At 42.8% G+C, this 14864-nt stretch overlaps 1 non-coding gene across 1 annotated transcript; it reads left to right on the forward strand.

Moving 5' to 3' along the window:
• Positions 1-1902: 1902 nt before the first annotated feature.
• LOC149495633 (small nucleolar RNA R71) lies at positions 1903-2009 on the forward strand. The gene has a single exon (XR_016321537.1). It is a non-coding gene; the product is annotated as a small nucleolar RNA R71 (small nucleolar RNA).
• The last annotated feature ends 12855 nt before the right edge of the window (positions 2010-14864 follow it).

The following is a 14864-nucleotide window of genomic DNA, read 5'->3' on the forward strand; positions in this document are numbered from 1 at the left end:
CCAAAAGTTTTATGATTTCAGCCTTGACTACCTCCTTCATATTTAGATTCAATTGCCTTTGATGCTCGATTGAAGGTTTATAGTCTTCTTCCATCAGGATCTTATGCATGCATACACTCGGGCTTATCCCCTGTAAGTCTGAAATTGACCACCCTAATGCCTTCTTATGTTTTCGAAGAACCTGCAACAACCTTTCCTCTTGATCAAGTGTTAAGTGAGAAGAAATAATAACAGGAAAAGAATGATTCTCACCTAAGAATGCATGTTTTAAATGAGATGGAAGTTGTTTCAGTTCTTGCTTTGGTGGTTCACTTTCTTTCTCATTCATGATGCTTGATTCATTAATGTCATCTTTAGTATGCAAAGTGTTTTCCACACATTCATCAATAACATCAATTCGAAAACAGTCACTATAGTCCATAGAAAGTTTACAAGATTTAAGACCATTAAAGACAATTTCTTCCTATCCAACTCTTAAAGTTAATTTACCTTCATACACATCAATTAATGCTCTTGCAGTTGCAAGCAAAGGCCTCCCAAGGATTAAAGATCCTTCCCTATCTTCGTCAATATCAAGAATAACTAAATCAATAGGGAAGATGAATGTACCTACCTTTACAAACACATCTTCTACAATTCCTCTTGGAAATTTGATTGATCGATCTGCTAATTGTAGAGACATCCTTGTTGGTTTGAGCTCTCCCATAACTAGCATCTTAAAAACTTCATAAGACATAAGGTTAATGCTGGCACCTAAATCTGCCAAAGCTTTTTCAAAATCAAGATTACCAATATTACAAGGGATAGAAAAACTTCCTAGATCCTTTAACTTTGGAGGCAATTTATTTTGGATAATTGCACTGCACTCCTCAGTTAACATTACCGTTCCTTGATCATCGATTTTTAGTTTCTTGCTCAGGATATCTTTTAGGAATTTTGCATAACTAGGCATTTGAGTAAGAGCTTCAGTAAAAGGAATGTTGATTTGAAGCTTTTTGAATACATCCAGAAACTTTAGGAAGCTCTTGTCATCTTGTGCTTTCTTTAACCTTTGTGGGAAGGGGATAGGTGGAACATAGGGTTTTACTTCTTCTTGCTCTTCTAGGTCAATGATGGGAACCTTTTTCTACTCTTCCGCCTTCTTTTCTTTCTTTGGTGGCTCTTCTAACTGTTTGCCGCTTCTCAAGGTGATAGCCTGTACTTGTTCTTTAGGATTCTTTTCAGTATTGCTAGGTAACGTACCTTGAGGTCGAGATGCCATCATGTTTGCAAATTGTCCTAACTGAATCTCCAAATTTCTTATCGCAGCCTGCTGGATTTTGTGGTTTTCTCTGATTTCATTCATGAAATCCATGTGCGATTTAGAAAGGGCAGTAAGGAGATCATCATGAGATTTCTTTTCTTGAGGAAGAAAGCCTGGAGGTGCATTCAAAGCATTGTTAGGATTTCCATATGACAAATTAGGATGGTTCCTCAACATGTTATCACAGGAATTAGAGTATGGGTAATTCTTCCTCCCTTGATTCATCACATAATTTACTTGCTCAAGGTTTGCAGATTCAAGGAGTCTATCATGCATTCTCCAATTCCATGTTGCCCATTACATCTGTCACAAACTTGCATAATAGAATTGACAGGATTAGTAGTTAATAGGTCCAATTTTCTTACCATGTTATCTACCTTGGCATTGAGTGCTGTAATGGCATCTATTTCATAGACTCCTGCAGTCTTCTTTCTTTCTGAGTTGTTTTGATAATGGCTATTGCTTGCCATCTCCTCTATCAAGTCGTATGCCTCTTCGATTCTTTCCTCTCAAAAGATCCACCTGCAGCTGCATCTAGAGTGATTTTAATGTTAGGCGATAATGCATTATAGAAAGTTTGTACCTGTAACCACTTAGGCAAACTGTGATGTGGGCACTTTCTCAACAAGTCTTTGAATCTTTCCCAAGCTTCATACAAGCTTTCTTGATCATGGTGAGCGAATGTCATTATCTCATTGCGCAGTTTTGTGGTTTTTGAAGATGGAAAGAATTTTGCTAAAAAATTTTGGGCTAATTCTTCCTATGTTGTGAAGCTTCGAGCGGGGCATGACTTTAACCAAGATCATGCTTTGTCCCAAAGAGTGAAAGGAAAAAGTCTCAATTTTATTACATCTTCTGAAACACCATTTTGTTTGAAAGTATCACAAATTTCCAGAAAATTTGTGATATGAGCATTAGGATCTTCACTTGGTAGACCTCCTATTGAATTGAGGTGGAAAGCATTTGGATAATTGCGGGTTTGATTTCAAAATTGTTAGCTTCCACCCTGGGTCTTGTAATACTCAAGGTTGTCCCATTAAGATTAGGTGTTGTATAATCTCGCAAGGTGCAGACTAGATGTTAAGGTGGAGGTCCGTCTTCTATTTCGTTTTCGTTGACCATGTCTGCTTGTTGTTCTGGTTTTATTCCACGTGCTCTTCTTGCAGCGTTGTTCCTACGATAAGTTCTTTCAATTTCTAGATCAAAGACTAAGGGCTCAGTCCTACCTGATCTTCTTTGCATAAACACCTGAAATAAGTCTTAAGGGAAAATTTAATTAAAACAAAAGAATGTCTAAATTAACAATAGGGTAATTAGTATTGATATTGATAATGTTAATCCTCGGCAATGGCGCCAGAATTATGTTAACCTATTATTATTTAAACAATAATAAGAGAGATTTGTTATAAGAAAAGTAAATTCAAAAGTAAAACAGAAAGAAATCAAGCAACAAAATTTGGATGAAAAGAAATCAAGGATTTAAAACTACTAGGGATATTGTTTTCACTTAATTCTATCCAATTTATTTTATTAGTTTGATAATCAATTTTAATTGTTCACGTAGGAGAAACAACCCTAAAATCACTAACAAGCTCTTCCGATGTATTGTTAGCTATTCTAATCTGGTCTAATTACCTATCTTCCAGTAGCGCAATCAGACATGAATTAAATCATTAAGTTTTATGGTTTGTTTTGTGAATTCATAACCTAAGGTCATTAGCTTATGAAAACCCCCATGAGTCAAACCATATAGCTTCCACATCAAGTTATTATTCTCATGTAATTTACTACCTTTTTCGTATCAAAAACCCTTCTTCCGATAGTGATTAATGAAATAAATCAAGCCACGGGAGAAACTCTGCCTGGAAGCATTAAGTTCAATAATAAATTATATCATGAACAAGGAAAAGCAAATCTAATATTATAAATTGGAATCGAATTAAGCTACATCAAATTCCTAGTATGAGAGTTTAGCTCGATATAGTAATTAAATAAAACTCAGTAATACTTGAATAAAACTTCATAATCAATAATGAATAATGAAAAGAAAGACAAGATTAAGAGTTTAGAAATCAAAACTAGACAACAGCTATGTGGATGGCTTCTTTGAATCTTGGCACAAATCTTGGACACTTGAAATCTTTTAGAGAGAGAGAGAACTATGTAGAAAAATACTAGAATTCGAGATATCTGTACAATGAATAGCTCCCCTCTTTATATAGACTTCCTGGAGGAAAATCTGACTCCGTTTAGGAAATAGAATCCTTATTAAGTACAAAATCTTTTTTGGAGATCATGACTGTTTAGGCTTTGGATTTCTTCTTAGTTAGGACTCTTTTCTCTTCCTAAATAGGTTTAGATCTTGTTTTGCACATGTGAATACCCAAATTTTGAGGCTCAAAGAGCCAGTTTTCCCGGACTGCAAACAGTCCGGCCGGACCGGAAGCCATTCGGAAAGTTCACCGAAAATATGCCAATATGGTACTTGAAATGTCCGGAAAATTATGGGGATCACAGAACTGGTCCCGGAATATTTTTTGGAGGTCCAGAACTCCCGAAAAAGCTCCCGGAGTGTTAAAGTAGCAAAACCACCAGGCACGGCGGTCCAGCCGCTGGCTTCCGGTGGCCCGAACTGTCGAGCACCGGCGGTCCGAACCGCCTAGCCCCGGCGGTCCAGTCGCCGGCCACCAGCGGCCCGAGCCGCCGAGCCACCGACGGCCCGGCCGCCTGAGTCCGGCGGCCCGGCCGCTGAGAGCCGGCGGTCCGGCCGCCGAGCCGGCGGTCCGGCGGTCCGAGCCGCCGAGCCACGGCGGTCCGGCGGTCCGAGCCGCCGAGCCACGGCGGCCCGGCCGCCGAAACAGTTTTTTTTTATATAAATAGTGGCCCCAGGCCTTCTGTTTTCGACACTCAGTCTGTGTTGACAGACGCTCTTTCTCCCCTACGCTCTTTGCGATTCTTTACTGCTTTCTTGCATTTTAATTTAGTTTTATCACTTTCTTACTTTGTTAAGTGGTCACTAAAATTAAATTAATTAAAATTCCCTTAATGAGGAGCTTAACCTGGAGTTAAGAAGCGGTCGACGATTAAATCAGGTACGTAAGTTAAACTCTGCCTATTTAATTTTAGCACTTCATGCATGCTTCTTTTCTACTCCTAATAATTCTACAATTGCATAAAAGCATTCACGTCAATCAAATTGCCTCAAATAAATTAGTTTAGGCTAAACGCCCGGTTAATCAATAATCGTGGTGTTAAGTTTAAATCCGACAATATTGGCTAAAAAGCCTAGTTAACCAATAACTATGGTGAAATTGCCTTTTATTTCGAACAAATTCGGCTTAAGTCCAATTAATCAATAATTGTGGCCAAATAGCCTTCATTACACACATTTTTTCTTGGCAATCAATTGCCTACATTACAATTCAGTTAATCAATTTTTGGTAAACCAATTGCCAATAAATTAGATTAACCACTTTTTAGTGACGAATCGCTTAAATCAAAAGCTTTGGCAAAATGCCTTAAAATTAATCAATCTTTTGGCTAAAAGCCTTAAAATCAATCATTTTGGTGACAATCGCCTAAAATCAATCATTTTGGCAATCAAATTGCCTAAATCACTCTTTTTTTGGCTAAAAGCCTTAAAATCAACCTTTTTTTGGCAACAATTGCCTAAAGTAAATCTTTTTGGCTAAAAGCCATTAAAATCAACATTTTTGGCATCAAATGCCTAAAACAATCAATTTTCAGGCAAAATGCCTAAACAAAATGCACAAAGCATACACACACTCATGCATTAAGCATACCCATTCAAAGCCCTTCAAAGAAGGCCTATCGAACTACGTCGACTTTGATCTTCCATTCAAACGGAAGTACGTAGGCACGTTTGGGATTTAACCCCGAGCGGCAAGTCAAAATCACATTTCATTGGTCTAAATCACATTAATCACCCTGCAAAGCATTCATTCATAGGTTAGTTCTTCAGCATGACATAGTCTCCGGGTCCATCTTGGGTTTGTAGACTATGCTTTAACATTGGGTTAATTAATCTAGTAATTAGGTTAATTAAAATTGGAGTCAACTTAGGGTTTTTTCCTAGTTTACCCTAAAATAATTAAACAAGGTGGCGACTCACACATCACGTGCATTTCTTCCTTAGTCACATGCATCCATATGCATTTGATGTTTTGGGGGAGGGGTTCACAGTTTGGCGACTCTGCTGGGGAAGCAGATATGTAATCTTTTTGCATAAAAGTGGACTACAATTGTTGAATAATTTAACCTGCCCTTCTTTAGGGCATTACTTTACTATGCTTTGTTTTACAGGGTACCTTGACATAAATCGAGTGTTCTTTCTTTAAGAATACTCGATGAGAGGAAACGTGAACTTAAGTGACAAATTTGATTAAGACATTTAAATTTGTTGATCTATTTGCACGACTGAGAATCTTTTTCTCCATTGCATAAAAAAATGAATTTCTTCTCTCTCTGTTCAAACTTCTGAGTCTGGATAGCAAGTAGCGCTGATCGGCAGGTCTCATTGATTATGTCGATGGACAGCCAAAGCGTCCTCCCTGTTACCGCAAACCGCCCCTAATCCTTTTAGGGGTGGCCCATGGGTATACGTACCGTTGGACCCATGCGAAACTCTTTGTTTCACATGTGGTTAGGTATATCCATACTCAAGGTTCAAGGGTCCCTTGTAAGCCAATTCTCTATTTGAGTCATAGCCTATAGAACCTACCCTTTAGGGCCGTATGCACCCAATGATGTGAACCATACCACTAAACAGATTATGACGTGTTGTTATGCGCATTCACGACATATCATGAACATGGGGTAAAACACAGAAAGAGAGCAGAAAACACTCTTTTACTTCTCAGTCATGCACAGTTGGATAAAAGAGTCGGTCTACCTCACATCAGTTACTTGATACACCAACCACTCCACCTAATCCAGCTACCCTCATCCTTACAGGTGCCTACAATCCAAGTGCCAGACACGCCTACAGTACTATCACCAGCTTCACTAGCTACACCTGCTTCACCTACAACTCCAACGACTCTACCTGCACCAATGGCATCACTTGCTGATATCCAAACCCTCATTGAACAACTAGAGGCTAGAATGGAGGCCAGAATGGAGGCCAGAATGAATGAGGCACTAGCTGCCCAGAGGACCGCCCTGATAGCTGAATTGGGCAATGGGAATGGAAATGGAAATGGAAATGGGGCTTCTGCCGGGGGAAGTGGACCTGTTGCCTCCAACCAGGGTCCTGCTGCCGAACGTACAAACCCTGCCCTAAACCTGGATGATATGCCCTCTAAAACTGCTTCTGAGCTGGAAGCTCAAAGAATGAGAGAGAAGTTAGAACTCCTGGAAAGATCCATCACTGCTCTCAAAACCCACAAGGAGGTGGTGGACATGGACTATTTGTCCTTGTTCCCCGAGGCGAGACTGCCAACCAAGTTCAAGATGCCCAACATGGACAAATTCGATGGAACCACTTGTCCTAAAACTCACTTGAAGATGTATGTGGGTGCCCTTAACCCATTTGGATTGAGCAGCGAGCTCCTTGCTCAATTGTTCCAACAATCTCTCACCGGTGCTGCTTTGAGGTGGTTTGTCAGCTTAGACTGATCCAAAATGAAAACCTGGGAAGACATCTACAATGCATTTAATTCCCAATACCGCTATAACATGGAGGTGGATGTCACTCGAAGAGAACTAGAAACCACCAAACAGAAAAATAATGAGCCCTTTTCCTCGTTCCTTACGAGGTGGAGAGCCAAGGCCGCCCAGATGATTAACCGGCCCTCTGAGCAAGAGCAGGTAGACATAATAATCAAGAACCTACAACCTGTCTACCAACAGCAGTTGCGGACCCAGTATCTACCAACGTTCCAGTCGCTCATTGCCACTGCTACGAAGGTAGAAGATCTGATTCAAATGGGGCAACTGAAAGAAGACTCAGGAACCTCAAAGTACAAGAAACCTAGCCAAGCAAGCAAGGTCCAAGAAGTGGCTAGCATCACCCCCACAAATCCTTTACGTGTGGGAAACATGAGGAATAATAATCAATCATCCAGAAGAACCTATACTGAGCTCGGGATGCCAATCCTAGTGGTATTCCGAGAAGCCTTCAAGGCTAATTTCATAAAGCCTTTGGAAGCAAGGCCACCACCAAATCCATTACTAAGGAATTACAGGGCTGATGAATACTGTGAGGATCATCAGGGGCATGGGCACAAGACTGAAGCGTGTTGGACGCTTAAGAACCGCATCCAGGACCTGGTGGATAACGGTTCAATTATCCCGAGGAGTAAGCCAAGAGTTAGTACCAACCCCTTACCAAATCACGGGATAAATGCTATCATGGCTGACCAGGAACTGATCGATCCTTTCGAACTGTTCCTAGAGATGAATAATATCTGTGTCCTGGATCTGAATGACTTAACCGAGGAACTTGATGCTATAACCAGGAGTGGGAGACAATATGAGCCACTAGTCTTGGATAAAATCCAAAACAAGCCTTACTAGAAGGCAGAGGAGCTAAAGGAAGACCCGGTACTGGCACAGTTAAAAAAGACACAAGCAAGGGTGTCAATCTGGGAACTTTTGGCATCATCCTTTCCTCATCGCCAAGCTCTTTGCAAGGCCTTGAGTCAACTTCAAACATCGGTGGAAGTTAGCCCAGAAGTGCTAGTGTCCACCCTCACCCAATCATCTAAAATGCAAAGCATCGGGTTCTCTGACGATGACTTGCCTAAAGAGGGAGGCAGCCACAACAATGCTCTGTATGTCACTGTTCAGACTCGAGATAAAACGGTGCCCATGGTTCTCATTGATAATGGGTCAGCGTTGAATGTCTACCCACTGAGAGTAGCCAGCTGTCTAGGGTTGGAAGAAACGGACCTAGCCCCTTCGGACCAGATAGTGAAGGCCTACGACAGCACCCGGAGGGAAGTGTTGGGGGTTGCCACGCTGAAGCTAACAGTTGGGCCAGCTGTGATGGAAGTCCAGTTCCAGGTGATTGATGTACCGACTAGCTTCAACCTGCTTCTGGGCCGACCGTGGATACATCACACTAAGGCAGTACCCTCATCTCTGCACCAAAAGGTCAAGTTTCCCTATGAAGACAAAGTTATCACCATACAGGGGGATGACTACAGTCAGCTCAAAAGGCCAAAGGGCCAGCCTCTCTTCGAGGTCAACCCTGAAACTGCCAATTTATCCCTTTCTGGATTTCAATACGACACTATGCAATTTATAGAGGGAAAGACTGCAAGCTCTCGAATTCTCTTTGATTTTGGGACAGTGCAAATAAACTGCATAGTGCCTCTAATGTTGAAGATGTCCTACCTACCAGGAATGATTATGGCAAGGTCCGGGAAGAAGTATCCTGCACTGCAAGCCTGGGAATGTCCAGTGAATGAAGGGACCTATGGGTTGGGTTATGAGCCCACTGATGAGGACCGTGCTGAGAGGACCCGAAGAGGAAGGAAAGAGAATGTACAGATGCGGCCTTACCTATTGACTCTGAACGGCTACTTCTGCAAACCGGGAGAAGCAGTTCCTTACTGTGGCTTCCGAGAACCCTTTTGCTGCCCAACCGCTAGGAAGATGCTGCCTGGGTTAGAGATATTCTCAGATGTCTGGGGCAACAAGCCTGAAACCATTACCGAACTGGATGCGGAAGACTTCATGCAGCCTAGCCTCTTTGACGAAGTTGCGGTTATCACAGGAAATGACGGGAATCGAGACCTGCTGGATCTGATCAAGTCGAATGAAGGACCTCTCACCAACTGGTACACCGAGGAGGAGCGCGCTGTTGATAAACCCCCTCCCGAGTCAAGCCTAGTACCTAAGTCGGTAGTCAAGTCCTGTATTGAGTCTGAGTCTGACCCCGAGTCTAAAACCGAGTCAGAGCCCAGTTCCAGTTCTGAGTCGTCTGCATCGGATCTGGAAGATCCAGATTTCAAATTTGATGTATTCTTTGAAGACGATTCCGTCATAATTAATAAAGGCTTGCAAATTCTTGATTACCCTGCGTGTCTATCTTTCCAAGCATTTCCAAGCAAAAATAATCAAATAAATGAAATAAAAAATGAAAAGGAAAAAATAATAGTTGGCAAAGAAGAAAACGAACATACATACATTGCATCTGATTGCATGAACAGGGAACAGGTTAGTGAATGTTTGAAGAAATTTGCTGATTGCTTCATGTGGAAAGCAAGTGACATCACTGGAATTGACCCAGCAATAGTGGTGCACAAGATTCCAGTATATCCGGAGGCTAAGCCAGTGAAAAAGAAGCTAAGAAGGCTGAAAATAGAATGGTCCTTGAAGATCAAGGAGGAAGTTGCCAAGCAGCTGGAAAACAAGTTCATAGAACCTATTGCCTACCCGACGTGGTTAGCGAACATCGTGCCGGTGCCAAAGAAGGATGGAAAAGTGCGAATGTGTGTGGATTACCGAGATTTGAATAAAGCATGTCCGAAGGACGACTTTCCCCTACCGCATATTGACTTGCTAGTGGACCGAATGGCTGGACACGAGATGGTCTCCTTGACTGATCTTGTTGTCGGTTATAATCAAATAATGATGCATGGGCCAGACAAAGAGAAAACGGCGTTCATCACAGAAGGGGGAACTTACTGCTACAGGGTCATGCCTTTTAGGCTCAAAAATGCCGGGGCAACTTATCAAAGAATGGCAACGACAGTCTTCCATGACATGATTCACCAAGAAGTAGAAGTATACGTTGACGATATGGTTGTTAAATCGAAAACAGCCGAAGAACATACAACAGCACTTGAGAAGTTCTTCCTTAGACTTCGAAAGTACAATTTAAAGCTCAATCCGGCAAAATGCCTGTTTGGAGCTACATCCGGAGTGTTTCTGGGGCATATGGTCAGTCGGAAGGGCATAGAGATTGACCCTTCGAAAGCCAAGGCCATTCTGGAAATGCCAGCACTGAGAACGAAAAAAGAAGTCTGGGGTTTCCTGGGAAGGCTACAGTACATCAGCCGGTTCATCAATCAATTGGCCGATACTTGTGGTCCGATCTTCAAATTACTCAGGAAAGGAGTAGCGGTTAAATGGAATGAGGATTGTCAGAAAGCTTTCGACCAAGTCAAGCAATATCTGCTATCCCCGCCGGTGTTACAGCTACCAAGGCTAAGAAAGCCTTTGTTATTATACCTATCGGTGACAGAAGAAGCGATGGGTGCGATGCTAGCTCAGCAAGCTGAAGATACGAAGGTAGAAAACGCCGTGTATTACCTTAGCAAGAGGATGCTGGAATATGAGCTAAAATACAATAAGATAGAGAAGCTGTGCCTGGCTCTAGTTTGGGCCTGTACAAAGCTGCAGCACTACCTCTCGTCTTATACTACGTATGTGATTTCTGAATCGAACCCCTTGAAATTCCTTATGGAGAGGCCGGTTCTTGACTGTAAAATGGCTAAGTGGGTGTCGGTGCTCGCAGCCTATGACTTAAAATTTGTACAACGGAAGGCAGTGAAAGGCGGAGCCTTGGCTGATCAATTAGCAGAATTGCCGGTCGAAGACCAAATGCCGGAAGTAGAATTTCCTGATGAAGATTTGTTGAGCGTGGAAAGTGAGGTCTGGGAGATGTACTTCGATGGAGCTTCAAACTACCATGGGAATGGGGTTGGAGTCGTATTCAAAACTCCTTGTGGAGAATATGTCCCAATCGCAATCAAACTAGATTTCGACTGCACCAACAATGAAGCCGAGTATGAAGCTTGCATCAAGGGGTTGGAAGCAGCCCTAGAAAAAGAAATAAAAATCCTTAGGGTTTTCGGAGATTCCAACCTAATAGTCTCTCAAGCTCTAAGGAAATGGAAAATTAAGGAAGAGCGGTTGGTTCCTTACCTACAACGTTTGGACGAATTAGCTCAGCAGTTTGAGGAATTATCCTTTCACTACTTGCCGCGAGCCAAAAATCAATTTGCCGATGCGCTGGCTACTTTAGCTTCCATGGTTAATGTAGAGGGAGACCAGGTCATTCGCCCTTTGACAGTCAGGCTACAGAAGCAACCAGCACATGTCATGCATCTAGTCGATGACAAGCCGTGGTTTTGGGATATACAGAACTATCTTCAGAATGGAGCCTACCCGGACGGGTCCAAAAAGGCTGATCAACGAACATTGAGATAGTTAGCATCTGGATATTTCCTTACCGGTGGAATTCTGTATAAGAAAAGTTGGAATGGCCTGCACCTAAGGTGCGTTGATGAAGGAGAAGCTCAAGCCATTATGGATTCCTTACATAATGGGGAGTCTGGTCCACACATGCACGGGATAGCCTTGGCTCGGAAAATCATGAACCTGGGTTATTACTGGTCAACCATGAATGCAGATTGCGTAAGGCACGCGCAGAAGTGCCACGAATGTCAGATTTTTGCTAAGCTGCAAAGGCGGCCTCCGGTCAGCTTGAATCCCATTACTTCACCATGGCCCTTCTCAACTTGGGGTATAGACATAGTCGGAAAGATCCATCCAAAGGCCTCCAATGGCCATCAATTCATCCTGGTTGCTGTTGACTATTTCACTAAGTGGATTGAGGCAGCCTCCTATTCGGTCTTGAATGCCAAGAAGGCAGCACAGTTCGTCCGTACCAACATCCTTTGTCGGTATGGAACAGCATTCGAGATCATTACTGATAATGGGTCCCACTTTCAAAGCGAATTTTCGGACCTACTGAAGCGAAAGAAGGTCCAGCATCATAAGTCTTCACCCTACCGTCCCCAAACAAATGGGGCAGTAGAAGCTGCAAATAAGGCTATAAAGGTCATTTTGCAGAAGACAGTTCAGAAGCATAGAGCTTGGCACGAACAATTACCAAATGCCTTATGGGGATACAGGACTTCAATCAGAACGCCTACTGGGGCAACCCCGTACTCCCTAGTGTATGGAATGGAAGCAGTGTTGCCTATTGAGCTGGAAGTTCAGTCGGCAAGGGTTATCCGGAAAAGCCAGATCAGCGAAGCAGATTGGGCTGAGAATTATCATTTGCAGCTTTTGGGTATGGATGAAAAACGATTGCAAGCAATCCACCAAACTCAAGTCTATCAAAGAAGAATGGCAAGACATTTTAACAAGAAGGTCAAAGACCGGAAACTGGAAGAAGGTTGTTTGGTTCTGAAGGAAATTAGACAGCCAGTCATAGATCCACGGGGGAAGTTTCGTCCTCATTGGGCTGGACCCTATGTGTTGAAGAAGATCTTGTCAGGCGGGGCCGTTATTTTGACTGATTTGGATGGCTTGGAATTCACTAATCCATGTAATTTAGATCAGTTAAAAAGATATTTTGTGTAAATTGTAATCATTTGCATAATGTAAAACGAACTACATTAGACCTGATTCTCTTTGGAAAAAAAGAAATTATATATCGGAGATATGTAGGCAGCCCTCTTTGGGCGCGGTCTAAACATTGATAAAAAAATAATTTCATAATTCATGTCTTCTTTGCCAAACCAAAAAGAGGTAACAAAAAAAAAACAAGAAAAAAAAGAAAACCCGTTAAGTCGAAAACCCGAAAAGGGCGGCTTAGGCAAAAATGGGTAGCTCGCTAAGCTGAAAACCTGAAAGGGCGGCTTAGGCAAAAGTTAGAGCTTAAGTGAATGAAGTTGGAAAATGCTTGGAAAGCTTAAAAGACAAAATGACACTCATAATTCAAGCAAGCAGTTCAAATCAAGCAGAAAGCAAAAAAAGTCCAATAAGTAATAAGGTCTAAGCCAAAATCTCAAATAAAAGCCAAAAAGGCAGAACTACATCCAAAATCCAAAAAAAAAAAAAAAAAAAAAAAAAAAAAAAAAAAAAAAAACGATAAAGTCCAAAAGCCTGGAGAAGTCTAGGTGTCCCGTCTCCTCCGTTGAGCAACATCTTCTGAGTCACCCTTAGCTGTTAAACTATGATCCACCTCACCTGTCTTAGGAGCCAGCACAATCTTCTCACCAGTGCCAATCTCATCAGCCTGAACCCAACCCTCGAGTGCACTCAGCAGTGCGGTCCTCCTTGGTCTCTCAATTGGCCAGATAGTGGCAATGAACCAACTCGATACTCAAGAGAAGTCTGAATACTGGCAGGATTAGGCAAGGGCCTAACCATATGGTGATCTCTAACCCAAGCCCTAAGGACGGCTCGGGTAACACCCGGGGTAATGGCTGAATCAGCAGGAAAGTCATCCGTAATCGGAACAGTCTGATCTACCCCCATTTGTCTCAAGACGCGCGAAGCACAGTACCAAGTACAATGTGTAAGACCCAGAAGGTAAACCCGGGTGTGATGAGAGCTAGCCTGGATAAAGCGGTTGATGTTGTACCAGGGGATGAACCACAATATCTCATTTGGGCCTAACTCAATCAACCATGAAGCCCATGCATCAGTAGTGGGATGCGAGATTAAGATCCTCCGCATGCGATACTGAGATGGGTTATAAGGAAGGGAAGTAGGAGCAGCAACCACTTGTAGGTGATCCTTCAACCAAACCTGAATAATGGATCCTTTATATTATGAGGGAATGGTTTAAAAAGAAAGGAAAAATGAGAAAAGATAATAAGGAGAAATACCTGGAGAATAATGGGAGAAACTGTCCAGTCATCAAACCCCAAAGCAGCCCTGTCAAGGCTCCTGATGGTTTCTGCCAGCACGATGCCGCCAATACAACCCATATCCTCCATTTGTAGAACCATGGGGCAAAGACGCAAATCCCCAAAGCCTGGGTCCCGGTTAAATATAAAGCCAGCTAATAAACAGAAAACCAAGGCCCGCATCCTCAGCCTCATCCGGTTTGGGTCATCTGGGCAAGCCTCTGAGAATTCGTCAATCAGAGGCAGCAGAATTGCTTTTTGGTCATCAACAATCATAGCCCTAGCCTGGGGTCGGTTGAACTGAAACAGGGTCTCAAATGACCTAACATACCCAATTTTTACCTCATGCTTGACCAAAGGGGCATTGGGGTCACACCCTATAATTGCACAAAACTCCTCAAAGAGAGGGCACATTTCCTCCATCATCGCCCCAAACCGGAAAACATGGGCCTCAGGATCCCAAAGTCTAATACAGGCCCTTAAGAAAATCCAGTCAACTACTACACCCCTAAGAGTAATAACGGGGGAGAGACCATACCTCCCCAAGTTGATCTTTTCAACTTTGGAGAGACTCCTAGTCCAGCTGTGCATACTTGTGAATACTCAAATTTTGAGGCTCAAAAAGCCAGTTTTCCCAGACTGCAAACAGTCCGGCCTGCAACAGTGCCATGCCAATTAGTTTGACTTTTCTACAGTAACTTTGACTTTGCTGCAGCAACTGTGCAAACAGTCCGGCCGGACCGGAGGCCATTTTGGACATTTACTGGAAGTATGCCAATATGGTACTTAAAACGTCCGGAATGTCGCGAGGATCGCGGAACTGGTCCCGGAATAATTTTTGGAGGTCCGAAACTCCCGGAAAAGCCCCTGGAGTGAAATACGGGGGATCCCACCGCCCACGGCGGCGCCGGCCGCCGGACACGGCGGCAGCAGCCGCCCCGCCT

The sequence above is a fragment of the Jatropha curcas genome, chromosome 6, assembly GCF_041381405.1.
Source record: "Jatropha curcas cultivar XTBG-Jc1 chromosome 6, XTBG_Jcur_1.0, whole genome shotgun sequence".
In the NCBI taxonomy this organism is placed as follows: domain Eukaryota; kingdom Viridiplantae; phylum Streptophyta; class Magnoliopsida; order Malpighiales; family Euphorbiaceae; genus Jatropha; species Jatropha curcas.